Here is a 20,101-nt window from a genome sequence, read left to right as displayed (position 1 = left end):
TTCTTTCTTCTCTTTTGTGTTACATGTTAATTCACATGCTTGGACAGAAGCCACACTCAGAAATCTGTTTTGAGACAGGGCTGTCTCTGCCTTGGGTTGAGAATCAGAGTGCTGTTGGGCAATGCCCTTATAATTCTTAGAAATCTTTCAGTCTCACTGAACAGATTGGCTATGCACTGCCATAAATATTTTGATGTATTAACAAAGAGTCTTGCTGGCTGAGGTTATTTCTTATCTGAGAGTTTTTCTAGGGGTGAGAAATATGCAATTATAGGGCAGTTCGTTTTGAATCCAGTAGGTTCTGTTTCAGAAATATTTTCTCTATATCTGGCTTGAAACTGAACAGCTCCTTCTTTAGTTCATGTCTCCCTGGACATACTTGATTAAATACAGCTAAAATAAATGCATTGGCACATTAAACACTCCGAGTGGCAATCTCTTTAGATAATTTCACTAGTAAATTAGGCTTATTTCTATTTTCCAGAGTTTTGCCAAATTTTTGTCACCATTTAACACGTCTCTTTTTATTCAGCCTCTAATGGCAATTTTCTCTCTGTCCTTTAGCCTTTAACTAATCTCTTGTTGGTATCTTATTGTTTGAAGATCACCATTTCATCCCAAAGACAGTGCCATGTATTTGAGGTTATTGTAATGGACATACTCCACATCCCTGGTAAGAAATCCTATTTCAGTTATCAATTGCTGCATAAACACCCCCATTGCCCAGAAAAAAACACAATACTAAAACAACTTATGATTCGCTTTCACAGTTCTATAATTTGAACAGCACAGCTGGCCAATTGGGAGCTCTTTATACAGTTCAATTAGAGGTGGTAGGAGTTGGAGTCATCTGGATGTTCAACTGGGCTTGTAGCTTAACTTATTCACACTTTACTCATGTAATGATGGACAGTTTTAGGTGCTTGTAAAATGTAGAGGCAAACTCTCTCTTTCTTTCTCTCACTCTCTCTTTCCCTCTGTTGGTCTCTCCTTTTCTGTCTTCACGTGGGCCACTGACACGGCTATCTCGAGCTTTCTCAAAGCATGGTAGCTAAGTTTTCCTGGAGTAAGCATTTCAAGAGATTTTGTCAGAAGCTGCACGTCATCTTATTACCTAAAATTGAAAGTCATGTGTCATACTATATCATTCTGCATTCTATCAAAAGGGAGTAAGCAAGGCCAGCCCAGGTTCCAGGGTATGCATATTGTGCGGCACTGCTCATTGTAGTAGGACTGCAGGGTCATCTTTCAAGGCTAGCTTCCAGAACGAGAATATCTATTTCAAAAAATTATTAGATCACCTCTAAATAAGCCGTTTTCTCACTTTCATACTTATTTTTAAACTAATCAAATTGTATACATTAGATATGTATAGGCTTTTGATGTTAATCACACCTCAAAAAAGTGTTTTGTTTTAAAAGAATTGCTTTGTCAGTTCTATAACTTAACAGAAGAACTTTCTCTTCAGGGTATAGCCATAAATTCCCATTTGAGCTAACCTATTTCACTGATGAAAAGCCCAGAACCCAATGCAATAGGTTTTATGGCTATAGTAATCACTACAGCAAGACCCAGATTTAGAGACACCAGGAAATGACAAATAGTGACACTGAATCACCTGTTGATTTGGAATACTGAAAATTTTGATAATTTATGTCTTTGAGATGGCATAAACATAATTTAGAAAATTTTTACATTAAAAATTAATTTAAAAATCTTGATTGTTTAGCTTTAGAATTTTGTGCTGAATCCAGGTTCAGATATATATATAGTGTTTTTGTGCTATGCTGTAATTCCGAAGTTATTTATCTGAAATGTTTCATGTAAACTAATAAGTGACCCACTCAGAATTGGTGACTATATAATGTTTATGCCTACAAAGACAGAAAGAATATGTTGATTTTATTTTAGTCAAAAGATTAAAAGGCTAATAACTCTCCTCTTCTTGCATTACTACTTTGATAATGTTGACAATTTATTGTATTCTTAAAATCACAGCTACCATACACAACACAGTAGACTCATCTGTTAAATTACTGTGCGTTTTTTCCCCTTTTGAAAAGAAGAATGAGATATTAAAATTCAATCCTTATGGTAGAAATAAATATAATGACATTTTTGATTACTCAGATAATTTTAGTTTTAAAAACAATTTCAGATCAGGAATTAATACAAGCAATCAAATGTGATAATAAAATTGCAAACTTTATCTAAAGTCAAAGTATACACATGGCATTTATAGAACATTTCAACTTATATAAAGATTACAACCAAGCAAATACTGATAAGGAGATTGTTGCACATGTTGGTTTCTAATCCATTCAGGGTGAATGAAATAATCAACGATATGAAAACACCAAAGGAGGAAGGAGAGAGAAAAAGAAAATAGGAGAGAAAATGCCATAGATGTACAGGGCACTTCTATTGGAAATCATGATATTTAGAAGTATTGACTATTACAACTGAAAGAAAGCTGTAAGGTTATTTTGCAAATCTTGATAGTGCCTCCAGAAGTAGTATCCTTGTTGTGGTCATCCTCTCATCCCCAGCTCAAAATTTGGTTTTGCTCTTAAAATTGGTGATGTGAAATAGCCACCAAGAGAGTATGAAAAGGTTTGCTACTGTAGTAATAATAGTGTGGATGATGAAAGCATCAATAGTGCAAGCTCTTAGCTTACCAAGTAACTTTCACAAATTTAATTAAGGTAAAAGGGTCTTGTACTATGTGGAAGGTAATATCCCATCCCATTTTTTTGAGCTACTGTGTAAGTTTAAAATGAATTTCCTTGGATAAGAATGTTATTGATATTGACATGAGGCAGGGAAATACTGAGTAGAAGAGGGTATTTCCCTGGCAAAGGCCCCACTCTCAGGCCTGGAAACCCATGGCCCTAAATGGGAGCAGGTATTCCTGTTATCATGCCCAAATGTTGCCTTTTCCAAGACCACTGGGGCATACCACTCCCCTATCCTGTACCCATATAAACCCCAAACCTCAGTCTCCATAAGCAGAAGAGTGGCGAGGCAGAGAAGGAGATAAGAGAAGGAGCACCTGAACGTTGAGAGGAGTTTGGCTGGAGATGGTTGGAGAGGAGACTGGATGTGGGACAGCCAAACTCCTGAGAAAGACCATCTTCCCACTCCATCCCTTTCCAGTTCCCTATCCATCCCAACTCCATCACTTAATAAAGTCTCCAAATTTACCAACCTTCAAGTCTGTGTGACCTGATTCTTCTTGGACACTGGACAACGACTTAGGTACCAAGAAGGCAGTGTGTAAAGGGCTGTCCACACTGACTCTCCACTAGCTGGTTTAACACTTAGCTGTCTGAGGATGGCAGATGCTAAAAGCATTAATTGTAACACACCCCTACATGTTACCATGGGGCTGGAGCCCAAAAGTACTTGCCCCAGCTTCTGCACCTGCCCATCTACATGCTCCCCATCCTTAAGAGGTTTAAGCATACAGCAGCTGAGCAAACAAGTCACACCCCTGTCACAAGTCCCATGACGGGGTCAGGGAACTCTCTCATCTCATCATCAGTGTGATCTCAGAATTGTACCCTTGAGAAAAGTTAGATGTGGCTACGATCTTACCTACATAATCTTGCCTGCCAACTCTTGCCTGCCATTTTGTGCAATGGCAGAGCCTTTGAGGAATCCAAAAGGGTAGCTGGGAAAAGGTATATTATGTTTCTTCAAAGATGAAGTCAGGCTGTGGCTGAGACACTGTTCAAATTGGTCTTGAACGGAACATACTAGCCATATCTTTTCAGTGGCTTATTGGATAGAGTCAGTGATTTCAATAATATTGGATATGGGATCTTAATTGACTGTTCTATGGCATTAAAGTTGGGATAATCCAGGGTGAGTCACTATTTGTTCTCTCCAGTTTTAAAAACAGGCCCACTTGGAATGTCAAACAGAGAAACAATGGGAATAATCACCCTTTCCTTAAATACATATTTTATAATGAGCTTCAATCCTCAAGCTAGTCAACAGGCAGCAGCTTAAGGTGCATACGGGAGAGCAGCAACAGAGTCAGTGAACAGACCAAAGAAAGAGAATAGGACTCCACTGATAGTGGGTCTCCCAAGACAAATTGCTCACTGTGCCAATTGTTATGGGTGACGGACTCTCCACCCAAACATTGGTTTAGATGTAAAACCAATGATGATGCCACCCATATATCCACACAGGCCAAGAGGAGGTTTCTGGTGAAAGAAGGGTGGACTTCAAGCAGCCCCCCCCACCCCCCAAAAAAAGAAAAAAAAAGCTTGAGGGAACAAAAACAAGGTAACTGGCTTGGGGTTTTATTATGATTGGGGTTGGGACTGAGGTGATGGTTTCCTTACAAGGGCTACGGATTGCATGGTGCAAGTTTCTTGCTGGTGCCAAAGGAGTGAGCACTGGACTTTCACAGCTTGTCCAGATGTGGGAAAGAAGTGGACAAAGGAGCACTGGGGCCTGAAAGCTGTCAGCAGTCAAATATAAAAATAGAGTCTCATTCTTTATTACAAACCTAAAGCAGTCTCATAACCTCTGCAGTGATGGGGTAAAAAAAGATGTGGTATCTACTTAGATTTACTGTTCCCAAGGTCATAAGCTCATTCATTAAGCTGACAGTATTTACACAGTATTTACAGAAATAATTCTTTTTTGTTTGTTTGTTTGTTTGTTTGTTTTGAGACAGAAGCTTGCTCTGTCACCCAGGCTGGAGTGCCATGGCGTGATCTCAGCCCACTGAAACCCTTGGGTTTAAGCAATCCTGCCTTAGCCTCCTCAGTAGCTGGGACTACAGGTGCACACCAACACGCCCAGGTAATTTTTGTATTTTTAGTAGGGATAAGGTTTTCCTACGTTGGCCAAGCTGGTCTCAAACTCCTGACCTCAAGTGATCAGCCCGCCTTTGGCTCCCAAAATGCTGGGATTACAGGCATGAGCCACTGTGCTAGGCCAAAAATAATTCCTTAAACTAAATAAGGCACACAAATTTGGAAGAAGCTATCAGGTTTAAAATTTAGAGAATCTCTCAAATTCCAATGGAAGCTCTAGCTTCAGGGTGTTTTTTAAACTGCAGCTAGTCCATTTTTTAAAATGTCAACTTCCCAAGAAGGAGTCGACTGCTTCTTGTATTCTTAGAATTGTGCTTAAAGTATAGTGGCAAGCAAGAGAGTGTCAGTCTTTGTACATACAGTTTATGTTGAAGAGTGTCTCAAGCTTCAGACTTCCAGAGAGTGGACATATACGTAAATACCTGAAGCAGCTTGGAATAAGATAAAAGGAAGTTGTAGAAACTGGTTAACTAGACAGCACGTGCCCCAGCTATAGACATTCCAATTCAAATTGCTAAAACTGTCTGACAAAACAAAACATAGCCTTGGAGACCCTTAATTAACAAGCTTACTTTGGAGCTTAATTCAAAAAGTTCTCAGATTTTAATTCTTGATGGTAGGATTTGAATGATACATATCTACTTCCTGTTCCTACCAGTTTTCTGGGGTCCCATCTAGAGAGCTTTGCCATATGATCTCTATTCCATTGTGCAGATTCCTTAAAATTTAGACTATTGTTCTTAGTGTATATGGCTATCAATGTGGAATTGTTTTCCTGGTCCAAAAGACGGTCCAAAGAAACTGAACTTCAACAATTTCTTCAAGATCCCTCAATTAGTTTGAAACCCCGGCTAGAATGGAACTAGGATATTTTACTTTCTCATGTCTATCAGTGCTGTGTTTTGCTCTTAGATCTGGGATAGCATAGAAATAGATAAATATGCAAATTGGAGGTTGAGGGGGCAAAGAGGGTAAATTCACCTATATTAATCAAATACAGTCTAAGCCTCTTGCTCTCTAGTTACTCTCTTTGATTTTTCACATCTTTTCTCATCTGTAATTTCTTCATCCTCTACTTTATATTTATTTCTCTTTGCTAAAAATTTTGTTTGACAGCTGTACACATACTGAAATTGCATCAGTAAGTCATTGCTTAGTGGGTACAGTGTGAAAGTTATCATAATTTTGCTTCATTGTACATTTCCTGCTTTGTTTTTTAGCAAACTGGGGAGAGGGTTTTATTTATATAATCTGCAAAAGACCTATGAAAGCTAGTAGCCTATTATCATTGTGTTGGTTTTTTACAACTGTTTAGTCACAGTAATAGTAAACAAACAGAACTATTTCAAGAGAATCAATAGCAAACACATTCGTTTTCTTTACAGGCCATCCAAATCCCTACAAATTCCTCCTTTGCTCGAAATGAACTAGACAGTCCCTGTGACATTTCTGGACATTATAGGATATTGCAAAAATCTTTCTTCAATTTTAGATGTAAAAAAATTGTAGATCAAAAATCAATATTTTCAACTCAATGTAGTAATAAAATACATTCAAATCCCATTTAATGTTAAACCTTTTGCTCATTTCTTTTATATATTAGTATATAATATATAATTATATTTAAATATATTTATATATATACCTTTTATTTATTTATTTATTTTTAAAATTATACTTTTAAGTTCTAGGATACATGTGCACAATGTGCAGGTTTGATACATAGGTACACATGTGCCATGCTGGTTTGCTGCAGTCATCAACTCATCATTTACATTAGCTATTTCTCCTAATGCTATCCCTCCTCGATCCCCAGACCCCCCAACAGGCCTTGGTGTGTGATGTTCCCCGCCCTGTGTCCAAGTGCTCTCATTGTTCAAGTCCCATCTATGAGTGAGAACATGCGGTGTTTGATTTTCTGTCCCTATGTTAGTTTGCTGAGAATGATGGTTTCCAGCTTCATCCATGCCCCTGCAAAGGACATGAACTCATCCTTTTTTTATGGCTGCATAGTATTCCATGGTGTATATGTGCCACATTTTCTTAATCCAGTCTATCATCGATGGACATTTGGGTTGGTTCCAAGTCTTTGTTATTGTGAATAGTGTCCTAATAAACATGTATGTGCATGTGTCTTTATAGTAGCATGATTTATAATCCTTTGGGTATATACTCAGTAATGGGATTGCTAGGTCAAACAGTAATTCTAGTTCTAGATCCTTGAGAAATTGCCACACTGACTTCCACAATGGTTGAACTAGTTTACAGTCCCACCAACAATGTAAAAGAGTTCCTATTTCTCCACATCCTCTCCAGCATCTGTTGTTTCCTGACTTTTTAATGATTGCCATTCTAACTGGCATGAGATGGTATCTCATTATGGTTTTGATTTGCATTTCTCTAATGACCAGTGATGATGAGCATTTTTTCATGTGTCTGCTGGCTGCATAGATGTCTTCTTTTGAGAAGTGTCTGTTCACAGCCTTTGCACATTTTTTGATGGGGTTGGTTGTTTTTTTAATTGTAAATTTGTCTCAGTTCTTTGTAAATTCTGGATATTAGTCCTTTGTCAGATGGGTAGATTGCAAAATTTTCTCCCATTCTGTAGGTTGCCTGTTCACTCTGATGGTAGTTTCTTTTGCTGTGCAGAAGCTCTTTAGTTTAATTAGATCCAATTTGTCAATTTTGGCTTTTGTTGCCATTGCTTTTGGTGTTTTAGTCATGAACTCTTTGTCCATGCTTATGTCGTGAATGGTATTGCATAGGTTTTCTTCTAGAGTTTTTGTGGTTTTAGGGCTAACATTTAAGTTTTTAATCCATCTTGAATTAATTTTTGTATAAGGGGTAAGGAAGTGATCCAGTTTCAGCTTTCTACATATGGCTAGCCGGTTTTCCCAGCACCATTTATTAAATAGGGAATCCTTTCCCCATTTCTTGTTTTTGTCAGATTTTTCAATGATCAGATGGTTGTAGATGTGTGGTGTTATTTCTGAGGCATTTGTTCTATTCCATTGGTCTATATCTCTGTTTTGGTACCAGTATCATGCTGTTTTGGCTACTGTAGCCTTGTAGTATAGTTTAAAGTCAGGTAGTATAATGTCTCCGCTTTGTTCTTTTAGCTTAGGATTATCTTGGCAATGCGGGCTCTTTTTTGGATCCATATGAACTTTAAAGTAGTTTTTTCCAATTCTGTGAAGAAAGTCATTGGTAGCTTGATGGGGATGGCATTGAATCTATAAATTACTTTGGGCAGTATGGCCATTTTCATGATATTGATTCTGCCTATCCATGAGCATGGAATATTCTTCCATTTGTTTGTGTCCTCTTTTATTTCATTGAACAGTGGTTTGTAGTTCTCCTTGAAGAGGTCCTTCACATCCCTTGTAAGTTGGATTCCTAGGTATTTTATTCTCTTTGTAGCAATTGTGAATGAGAGTTCACTCACAATTTGGCTCTCAGTTTGTCTGTTAATGATTTATTATTACCGACCTTCTGAAGCCTACTTCTGTGAACTCATAAAAGTCATTATCCATCCAGTTTTGTTCCGTTGCTGGCGAGGAGCTGCAGTCCTTTGGATAAGAAGAAGCGCTTTGATTTTTAGAATTTTCAGCTTTTCTGCTCTGGTTTATCCCCATCTTTGTGGTTTTATCTACATTTGGTCTTTGATGTTAGTGACCTACAGATGGGGTTTTGGTGTTTATGACCTTTTTGTTGATGTTGATGCTATTCCTTTCTGTTTGTTAGTTTTCCTGCTAACAGTAAGGTCCCTCAGCTGCAGGTCTGTTGTAGTTTGCTGGATGTCCACTCCAGACCTTGTTTGCCTGAGAATCACCAGCAGAGGCTGCAGAACAGAAAATATTGCAGAACAGCAAATATTGCTGCCTAATCCTTCCTCTGGAAGCTTTGTCCCAGAGGGGCAGCCTCCTATATGAGGTGTCTGTTGGCCCCTACGGGGAGGTGTCTCCCAGTTAGGCTACACGGGGATCAGGGAGCCACTTGAGGAGGCAGTCTGTCCATTCTCAGAGATCAAATGCTCTGCTGGGAGAACTATTGCTCTCTTCAGAGTTGTCAGACAGGGATGTTTAAGTCTGCAGAAGTTATCTGCTGCCTTTTGTTCAGCTATGCCCTGCCCACAGAGGTGGAATCTAGAGGCAGTGGGCCTTGTTGAGCTGCGATGGGCTCTGCCCAGTTTAAGCTTACCAGCCGCTTTCTTTACCTACTCAAGCCTCAGCAATGGTGGACACCCCTCCCCCAGCCAGGCTGCTGCCTTGCAGTTCTATCTCAGACTGCTGTGTTAGCAGTGAGCAAGGCTCTGTGGACATGGGACCAGCCAAGCTAGGCATGGAAGAAAAACTCCTTGTCTGCCAGTTGCTAAGACCTTGGGAAAAGCACAGTATTTGGGTGGGAGTGTCCCGTTTTTCCAGGTAGTCTGTCATGGCTTCCCTTGGCTAGGAAAGGGAAATCCCCTGACTCCTTGTGCTTCCTGGGTGAGGCGATGCTCTGCCCTTCTTCAGCTCGCCCTCCATGGGCTGCACCCACTGTCCAACCAGTCCCAATGAGATGAACCAGGTATCTCAGTTGGAAATGCAGAAATCAATCACCTGTCTTCTGCATTGATCACGCTGGGAGCTGCAGACCAGAGCTGTCATATTTGGCCATCTTGGAATGACCCTAATTTTTATATTTTTAGTAGAGATTGGGTTTCACCATGTTGGCCAGTCTGGTCTCGAACTGATGACCTCAAGCGATCCATCTGCCTTGCCCTCCAAAACTGCTGGGATTACAGGCATGAGCCACCGCACCCAGACTTAATAGAATTTTATGTTAATTCACTTTTATGGTATGATACATATTCTCTTAGGTCTTTCTTCTTTCACCGGACACACCAATTTTGAGATTTACAAATATTGTTGTGTGCGCTGGCACACAACATTCTGGGCTTTTTTTTTTTTTTTTTTCAGAGTAGCGTTCTACTGTATGGACATACCTGTGTGTAGACATTGGTTTTTCAGTTTTGAAAATTAAGCTGGTATGAACATTCATGAACAAATCTATGCATGGGCATATATTTTCATCATTCCTCCTGGGTAAATACCTAGAAGTAGAATGGCCAGGTAACTGAATATTATAATTTGAATAGGCTCCCAGTGTTTCAAAGTGATTGTAAGTTTCAGTTGCCTCGTATTCTCACTGACACTTAAAATTATCAATCTGTTTGTTTTAGCTATTTTAGTAAGTGTGTCATAACATATCTCTGAAAATATATTTGTCTTTGCCCTTGGCTGATTTCTTCAAATTGAATGGAATGTTTTGATGATTTTATATATTTTAGATACAAATCTTTCATCAGATAGATTTGTATTTTATTGTAAATGTTTCCCACCATTTTATGCTGACCTTTTCAATTTCTTTTATCTTCCTTTTTTTTTTTTTTTTTTTTTTTGAGATGAAGTCTCACTCTGTCACCCAGCCTGGAGTACAGTGGTGCAATCTCAGCTGACTGCAACCTCCACCTCCCAGGTTCAAGCAATTCTCCTGCCTCAGCCTCCCTAGTAGCTGGGACTATTGGCATGCACCATCATGCCTGGCTAATTTTTGTATTTTTAGTAGCGATGAGATTTCACCATGTTTGTCAGGGTAGTATTGAACTCCTGACCTCAGGTAATCCACCTGCCTTGGCTTTCCAAAATACTGGGGTTACAGACATGAGCCACAGCACCTGGCATTCATTTCTTTAATAATATTTTTTGAAAAGAAAAAGTCTTTATTTTGAATAGTTTCTAGTTGTTAATTTTTATGTGTGGTGCTTTCTGCACTTTAATTTTAAAGATAAACATTTGCTTAAATAAACATTTAAGACAAATATTTATTTTAAAGTATTTGCTTATCTCAGGTTGCAAAGATGTTCTCTTGATTTTTCAGTATTCTTATACTGTTAGCTTTTATATATAATAAATTTCTTGCTAAACTGTGTGTACTATTGACATGGACAGGAGGCAGGGAAATATTGGGTAAAAAAGGGCAGTCCCTGGTGAGGGTCACACCATTAAGCCTGGACCAATGGCCCAAAGTGAGAACATGCAATCCTGTTTTCCTGCCCAAATGTTGCCTTTTCCGAAACCAACCTAGCCCAACCCACCCCCTATCATGTACCTGTAAAATCCCCAGGTCCCACTGGTGGAGCAACAGAATATCAGAGAAGGAAAGAGAAGAAGCAGCCGGACATTGAAGAGAAGCAGCTTGACTTTTAGAGGGATCACTTGACAGTGGGACCTCAGAGAGGGTTTGGCCAGAGATGCCCAAACTCCAGAGGAAGACCACCTTCCCACTCTATCCCCTTTCCAGCTCCCCATCCAGCTAGAGCCATTTCCACCACTCAGTAAAATTTTCCACATTCGCCACCCTTCAATTCATTCGAGTGACCTGATTCTACCTGGATGCTGGACAAGGGCCCAGGTGTGGGCCCTTGCAAGAGGCATGTTTAACATTTAAGCTGTCCATAGATGGCAAAGCTAAAAGAGCACTCTCTAACACATGCCCTCTGGGACTCTGGGGATTGTGAGCAATCCCCAGACACTGCTGTGGGCCCACACAGAGTCCTGCTCCTGCCAATTGCCCAGATATGCTTGTCCCAGCCTCTGCACCCATTCACTTGCACGTTCCTCCTCCTGCAAGGGGTTGAGAGCAGTGCGCTAAGTAAACAAGCCAACCCCTTTGCAAATCTCACAAAGGGGTCAAGGGAACTATCCTGTTTCACTATGGTCTAGGGTTCATATTTATCTTATTTCATATGAATATCTAGTAGTTCTAATAGCATTTGTTGTAAAGACTTTTTTGCCTTTGAATTACATAGGGACCTATGTAACTGTTAATTTTCCAAATACTTCGTCTATTTTAGGTCATTTGCAAAATTGAGTTAAGACAGCAGGAATGATTTACTTTATTCCACTCTTGTGAGCTGGCAATACAAAATTGTAATTTGACAATTACAAAACTAGATACTATTTGTGAATTACACAAGAAAAGCCTTCTGGGCTTTTTATTAGGAATCTGTTAAATGTAGATCAAATTAGGAAGAATTAACACCTAAAGAATCCAGAAACATAATCTCTCTTTTTATTATTTAGGTCTTTTAAAAATGATTTTAGTAAAGTTCTGTAGGTTTTATAATAGATGTCTCACATTTCTTTGTAAAAATTTATTTGGAAATATTTTATGTTTTTGGCAAGACGACAGAATTTTAAAATTCGTTTTTCATTTTTTCCTGCTAGCATATAAAATACAAATTATTTTTTATAGTAAACTCGTATTATGAAAACTTGCCAAATTCATTTATTCTAATAGCTGTCTTGTAGATTTTTAAGATTGTATAGGTAAGCTATCATGTCAATAAGAATCAATTTTACTACTTCTTTTCTGCTACTTATGTCATTTATTTCTTTTACATGCCTATTTTGCTATAGCCAAGACTACTAGTGGAATACTGAATAAAAATAGCCATTCTTGCATGTTTTCAATTTTAGGAGGAAAGCATATGATATTTTACCATGAAGTAGCATAAGTGCAGGTTTTCCATAAATGCCCTGAATCAGAAAGAAAAAATCTTGTCTGAAAGTCTATATCAAAATGGTTACTGAACTTTGTCAACTTCTTTATTGCATCTTTGAAAATGAACATCCGTTTTTTCATTTGATTCTGTGAATATGGTTAGGTTATATTATTTGATTTGTGACTATTGCACCCATGTTACATTCCTGGAACAAATTCTATTTAATCATGATGCATTATCATTTTTACATATTTTATATTCAATTTGATAATATTTTGTTAAGAAATATAACTATGTTTATGTAGGAAGTTAGTCTGTATGCTATTTTTTGCAATGTCTTTTTGGGTTTTATTTTTAGGTTCATGCCAACTTTTTATATAAAAATGGTAAACAACCATTCTTTCTTGTGAAAGAGTTGTAAGACTGAATTTTTTTTTTTTTTTTTTTTTTTTTTTTTTTTGAGATGGAGTCTCACTCTGTCGCCCAGGCTGGAGTGCAGTGGCGCAATCTCAGCTCACTGCAAGCTCCGCCTCCCGGGTTCACGCCATTCTCCTGCCTCAGCCTCTCCGAGTAGCTGGGACTACAGCCGCCCGCCACCACGCCTGGCTAATTTTTTTGCATTTTTAGTAGAGACGGGGTTTCACTGTGGTCTCGATCTCCTGACCTAGTGATCTACCCACCTCGGCCTCCCAAAGTGCTGGGATTACAAGCGTGCGCCACCGCGCCCAGCCAAGATTGAATATTTTACTGTGAATATTTATTAGAATTTGCCTGAAAAACCATGAAGTCCTAGAAAATTTTTCTTTTAATGCAGAAAGATAATGAACTCAATTTCTTCAATTGATATTGAAATATTCAGACAGTGTGTTTCATCTTTGTCAGTTAGGATATTTTATTTCTCAAAAAAACTATACATTTCATCAAAGTTGTGAAATTTTTTGGTCTATATTTATTCACATTATTCTATTATTACTGTTTTCAAATTTTCAGGATCTGTAATAGTAACGCATCTTTAAATACTGATATAACTACTTTCTGTTATATTTTCCCTTGGTAATTCTAGACAGGGATTTATTGATTTTTTCTAAATTCAAATTTTTGGCCTTGTTCATATTCTAGATTTTTATCTTTTTTATATTCCACTGTTTTTCTTTTTTCTTTTTTTTTTTTTTTTTGAGACAGAGTCTTGCTCTGTCGCCCAGGCTGGAGTGCAGTGGCGCAATCTCGGCTCACTGCAAGCTCCGCCTCCCAGGTTCACGCCATTCTCCTGCCTCAGCCTCTCCGAGTAGCTGGGACTACAGGCGCCCGACACCACGCCCGGCTAATTTTTTGTATTTTTAGTAGAGACGGGGTTTCACCATGGTCTCGATCTCCTGACCTCAGGATCCGCCCGCCTCGGCCTCCCAAAGTGCTGGGATCACAAGCATGAGCCACCGCGCCCGGCCTATATTCCACTCTTTTTCTATTAAATATTTTATTTCTGTCTATTTTGGCTTTATTTTGATTCTGGGACTTTAAGAAACCTACGTAAGGTATTATGTCTGGATTACTAAGTTCAGCCCTTTCTTCCTTTTCAATATTATCATTTCAAGCTAAGATTTTCCTCTGAGCACAAATTTAGATGCAGCTATCAAATCTTTATATTTTTATTTTATTATAATTTAGTTTTCATTATTTTCTGCTTTCCTGGTTTATTTTTCTTAACTCGTGAATTATTTAGAAGTGTGTTGTTAAATTTTCTTACTTTTTGGGCAGGAGTTTCTTAAATACCTTATTTGTATTGTTTTCTAATTCAGTTCCATTGCAGTCAGAGAATATACTCTATATGATACCAAAAATTTTAAGTTTATTATTACTTGCTTTAAGATTCATTATATGGCTTACTTGGTGAATGAACCATGTATGCATATTTACTTGAAAATAATTATTCTGCACTTATTGAGTAGTGCTCCATACGGTGCTTAATAGTACGGTTTAGATGATTTATGTATTTGCTGATTTTTTTTATCTAGTTCTTCCATTGGTTGCCCAGAAAGAATTGTTAAGATATCCTGTTATAATGATGAAATTGTTTATTCTATGAGTTTTTGCCTCATGTATTTTTAGGCTCTGCTTACATATTTATAATTATTAGCTCTCCCTTATGAATAAAGCCTTAAACTTTATATAATGTTCCTTTTTATCTCTAGCAATAATTTTTATCTTGAAATATGATTTTTGCTAATATTTAAGTAGTCACTATATCCTTCCTAAATTTATTATTTGCAAAGTGCATATTTATTTTTTCCACCTATTTTCAACTTTTAATTTAAAGTGGCCCTTATAACCATTTGCTTTGCTCTTGCCTATTTCATCTTTTTGGTAATCTGGTAATCTGTGCCTTTAATTAGGGTATTTACTTGATACAATTAAATGTAGATCCTTATAGAGTTGGATTTAGAGCTATCACTTTATTACCGTTTTCTCATCTGATTTATCTTCTATTTCGCATTTTCTAACTTCAACTGAATTACTGAAATAGTTTTAGAATTATATTAATTTGTTGACTTGTGTGTGATACTGTTAATCATAATCCTTTGGAATACTGTAGCATGAGAACAACTTCAAAGGAATGTTTCAGCTTGATGAATTAGGGAAGGATTCTTACAGAGGTTTACTATGAGTGGTCAGCTGAAGTCCCACTAGTTAGGGAAATAATTGTCTAAAGATGTTTCTCTAAGACAGAGGGATTATTCTGTGGCTCAGCAGCCATTCATTGGGCAGTTAGGAGGGACGGTTATGACAGCCAAAGTCATATGTAGGCTAGCATGAACAATTTTTAGTATGTTGGAGTTTTTACATTACCCTACTTTATTTTGACTCAATCTATTTCACTTGTACTCGTAGTATTTCCATTCTAAATATTTTACCTACTTATTCACTTCCTTTGTATCATTTGTTTGTCTCTTTGGAATGGAATCTTCATAAAAGCAGAGCTCCTGTTTATCCTGTTCTAAGTGTTGCCCATGTCTACATCAGTGCCTAGCACTTAATAGAAATTCCAGAAATATTGCTTGAATTAAATTGCCTGAATGAATGGATGATCTTTTGTTACTACTCTCAGATTCCCTATCATGCACAGAAACTAACTCTTTAAATTTTAGATAAATTCTTTCTTTTATTGCCTTCCAGTTCCCTCAAGTTCTGACTTTTTACAACATGAGGACTTAAGTTCAATTATATTTTTTCTATTCAGTAGACAGTGGTATACCAAGGAGACAGCAAACAAGCAAATAAGGAGAAAGAAACAAATGGGTATAGACATTAGGATGCAGAATGTGCCCCTCCTTCACAGGGTATTGGGCTCATTCCGGTTTGAAGTAGAGTCCAAGTTTGTTTTAAAATATCTGGAGGAATGAGAGAAGAAACTAGATGGAAAGGTAATAACTTATCTCCTCTCTGATACAGATGAGATTTGTAATTTCCATTGAGCTTAAAACACCTTTTTATACTTTGAAGTCAAAATTATCTTTACTTGCATTCTAAATTATACATTACTATAGACCCATATTTGCATTTTAAACTAGACAATGCTACTTTCCTATCCTAATCTTTATAGTTTCACTTAAATTTGCAGTCACTTTTAAGGGAAGTCATACTTTCTCATAGTAGTTTCCCCCCGAGAAATTTATTCTATTTCAAAACACATTTTGAACTGTGTTGTTATGTTTTCTCTCCTATGTTCATTCCTTTCTTCCTCCAGGACCAGATTGTGTGATTCTATGCCTGCAACCCATTTCTTACATTCCTTAGCTCCTTCTTTCATACTTTGTGTGGTCATATTTAATGTTTCATACCATTAGATTTTAATTATACCAAAAAGCAAAAAGATTTTAAAATGGAGATACAGAATTCTGAATACATAGCTAGTGTCCTATTTTAACAATTCTTAGTAAATAAATACGTTGCAACACAAATTTGCTTACAGTATAATTGTTTTTATCAACGTTGACGCTCTAGACAAGAAGTTCTGAAAGAAGTTCCTCGTTATTCCATTTTGTCTGGCAAATGTCTTTACATTGTAATTTTTCCAAGTTTGATTAGACACCTCTAAAGATTTCTGAATAATTAAAATCTTTTTCTAACACATTTTCCTCAAGTTATATTTCTATTTGTTTACAGGCTTGATCTCGGTTTGTGACTTGCCTGCAATGTTTTCCATTACCGTGCACTGTTTGAAAATGCCTTGGTGGTGATAATCACTGGGCTCCTGGAGTGCGATTGGTGTGGTGAGCATCGCTGACTTGCCTTTTTAATTTTCTTCATTTTTCCACAGTTAAACAGATTTTAGTCTTTTTTACAACTGGCCTCTTGCTTTTAATTTTTTTGTCAACTGAGTGGTGTCATTACTTTCAGTATAATTTTGTAATATGTGATTTTCATTTTCTTCAAACTTCTATCCTATGATTTTTTTCTAACTGCCAATTGACTACTGAAACTAATTGGCAGTAAAACGTAGGGATAAATTTCATGAATTTTATTCATGCAAATTTTCTTGCTGTCTCTTTTCATATAATCCTTTTGCCTTAAATGGTAATGTTGCTATGCTTTATGTAAGATAACATTTTATTTATATTACTTATCTTCTCGTCCCAGTCTATGATTCTTTTAAGCAATACCTATAAGTTTCTGTGTGAGAGAACTGTTAAGCCGTTTCTAAAGCAGCAATGCATGTGCAATGCATAAAACAGATCCAATCATGCTGACCTCTTTACTAATTCTTTCCATAGCATCTTCAAGCTAATCTTTCTTAATTCTTCTGTCTAAATCGCATTGCTCCAAGGTTTCTTCCACAGCATTGAGATATTCCTTTATGTAACTCTGCATCTACAATAAGCCAATAACTGTTCAAATTATAGGACTAAGTATGATTTTCATTGCTTTTCTCTGTTTGATTTTGAATTGTATACACATTAAAGTGCTACATTTTATTGGTTAATTTTATGAACTACAAATTACATTCCAAAAGTCATATTCAAATTGACTTGTTTTAAAAATTGTACTCTTTCTTTAGTTGTTCAAAACATGAAAGAACCAATTCAAATGTTTCTTTTTACACACACACACACACACACACGTGATCATTTATGCTAAATAGGTCATTGACCTAAATAGGCTTGTGATAATAACAAGAGAGACCATTTAAAATAAAAGATTACTATTATTTTATACAAGTTTATTTTTTTCACAGTAAAGTCCAGCTCTGTTTTGGCAAATATTTTGTTGAAAGTTCTGTTTTCTTATGAGGCATATTCAAATGCCTTTAAAAAATTTTAGGTAATTTACTGAGTAAGATACCAAAGGAGTCTTGTAATTTTAAGAAGTACGTTGTCTTGTTTGTGGATCTCAAAGGCCTATTTGTCATAGGAATCCTTTTGAGCCATCTGTACCCAGCCTGTCTGTGAGAACCCTGAAATTTTATTAAGCAGGTAGGCACAAACTGTTAGGTTGGCAAGATAGGCAAAATCAAGAGTTTTATAGCAGGTGTATATCAAGAAACATCCAAGCAATAACAATAGTGTTACCAATTTACAGGCTCTTTAGCTTCCAGGTCTGATAATTTGTTTGATTTTAGACATGATTCATACTACCTACAAATATTCTCTTTATATAGTACACTTGTAGAAAAATGATTTGACAACTTCTAGAATTTCTCTTAAGGGTGAGATACAAAACATTGAGGTCAGATCTGATTGGCTGGCAACAATAAGAACACTGTAATGGTGTCATTTGGAATAAACAACAAAAAAACTTTTGACAAAGAAGAAGGAGACTTTAGAGGACAAAATACATATTTGTTAGTAACTTTCCATGTGTTATTTAACTTATTCCTCAGAAAACCCCTACAAATTAGGTATTCCCATTTTACAGATGAGGAAAGATTAATCAGTCAGACCCTGCAGGGATGGGGCCTCAGTGGCTTTTATTATTAATGTATGTATGTATGTATGTATGTATGTATTTATTTATTTATTTATTTATTTTGAGATGGAGTCTCTGTCTCCCAGGCTAGAGTGAAGTGGCGCGATCTCGGCTCACTGTAACCTCCGCCTCCGGGGTTCAAGCGATTCTCCTGCCTCACAGTGTCGCAGCTGGGACTACAGACGCAGACCGCCATGCCCAGCTAATTTTTGTGTGTTTTTAGTAGAGACGGTGTTTTGCCACGTTGGCCAAGCTGGTCTCGAGCTCCTGACCTTAGGTGATCCACCTGCCTTGGCCTCCCAAAGCGCTGGGATTACAGACGTGAGTCACCGCGCCCGGCCGGTTTTTCTTTCTTTTCTTTTCTTTTTCTTTCTTCTTTTTTTTTTTTTTTTTTTTTTTGAGACGAAGCTCACTCTGTCGCCGAAGCTGCAGTGAGATGGTGCAATCTCGGCTCAGTGCAACCTCCACCTCCTGGGCTCAAGTGATTTTCCTGCTTCAGTGTCCCGAGTTGCTTGGACTACAAACACTCCACCACGCCTGACTAAGTTTTATATTTTTAGTAGACACAGGGTTTCCCAATGTTGGTCAGGCTGGTCTCAAACTCCTGACCTCTGGTGATCCGCCAGCCTTGGCCTCTCAAAGTGCTGAGATTACAGATGTGAACCGCCGCGCCCGGCCCTCCAGTGGCTTACTGATTCTCCCATGCAAGCCCCTGTGTCCACCCGCTGATAAATGTAATTTGAGCCCAGCCTGAGGTTCCTGATGGGGAACTGGACACAGTGGAGTGGGCGGAGTCAGAGACATGATGAGGCCTTAAAAAGGTGAAGCTAGGATTTGAGCCCAGGTGTATCTTGCTTCAAAGGACTGCATTTTAATACACCGCCTTCTGACCGAAGTAAAAATCAATTTATTAATCAAGTTAATGGTCTTTTAAACTTGTAATACGTTATAAAAGTAGTTATTGATCATATGCTATAAGCCAAGAGCTCTGAAGGATTATCGCGTATGTGTTATTCTTCCCTTCCCAATTTCCAGTTCTCAGTAAAGTGTGTATGTGTGTGTTTGTATGTGTGTGTGTGTATATATATACACACACACATTATGTATATACATATATACCCACATATGTGTGTATATATGTGTATGTATACATATGCATGTACATACATATACACATACATATATGTGTATGTACATATACATCTGAGAGATTGTGTATATATTATTCTTCCCTTTCCAATTTCTGATTTTCAGTAAAGCATGTATGTGTGTGTATATATCTACATACATATACACATGCATGTGTACATATCTGAACACATATATGTATATTTATTGAATCTTGTGTACATATACATAAATATACATATACATACATATATACACACATGTATGTCTATACTTTCATGTTTTTTATGTGTGTGCACATGAGCATATACACAAAAAATAGCAGAATGAGGAAATAACTTTCCAAATTTCAATCCCTCGGAAGGTTGAGGCAAGAGCCACAGTGACCAAAACATCATAGGTAACCTCTCATCCTCCATCTCCCAACTTCTAAGAATTTGAATGAGTATCAGGATAGCTGTGGACTTACCACAATATTTGGAGTAAATATTTTATTTAATTTTGTGTAGGCATTAAGGGATAAGATATTGAAACTGAAGTCTGAATTATAAATATTTTAGAACTTGCCAGTTTCTAAAAAATTGGTATGTTTTGCACTTCACTGATTAATCTGCATCTTAATTTGAAT

At 37.3% G+C, this 20,101-nt stretch overlaps 1 long non-coding RNA gene across 2 annotated transcripts in view; it reads right to left on the bottom strand.

Moving 5' to 3' along the window:
- Positions 1–810: 810 nt before the first annotated feature.
- LOC131383405 (uncharacterized) overlaps positions 811–20,101 on the bottom strand; it is a 176,856-nt gene continuing 157,565 nt past the window's right edge. For both annotated transcript variants that reach the window (XR_009213403.1, XR_009213405.1), the window contains one exon: positions 811–1,061. This is a non-coding gene — a long non-coding RNA (uncharacterized LOC131383405). The remainder of the gene's footprint in view (positions 1,062–20,101) is intronic.

This window comes from Hylobates moloch, unplaced genomic scaffold, assembly GCF_009828535.3.
Source record: "Hylobates moloch isolate HMO894 unplaced genomic scaffold, HMol_V3 SCAFFOLD_4, whole genome shotgun sequence".
NCBI classification, from domain to species: Eukaryota; Metazoa; Chordata; class Mammalia; order Primates; family Hylobatidae; genus Hylobates; species Hylobates moloch.
This window is presented reverse-complemented; position numbering and strand designations above follow the sequence as displayed.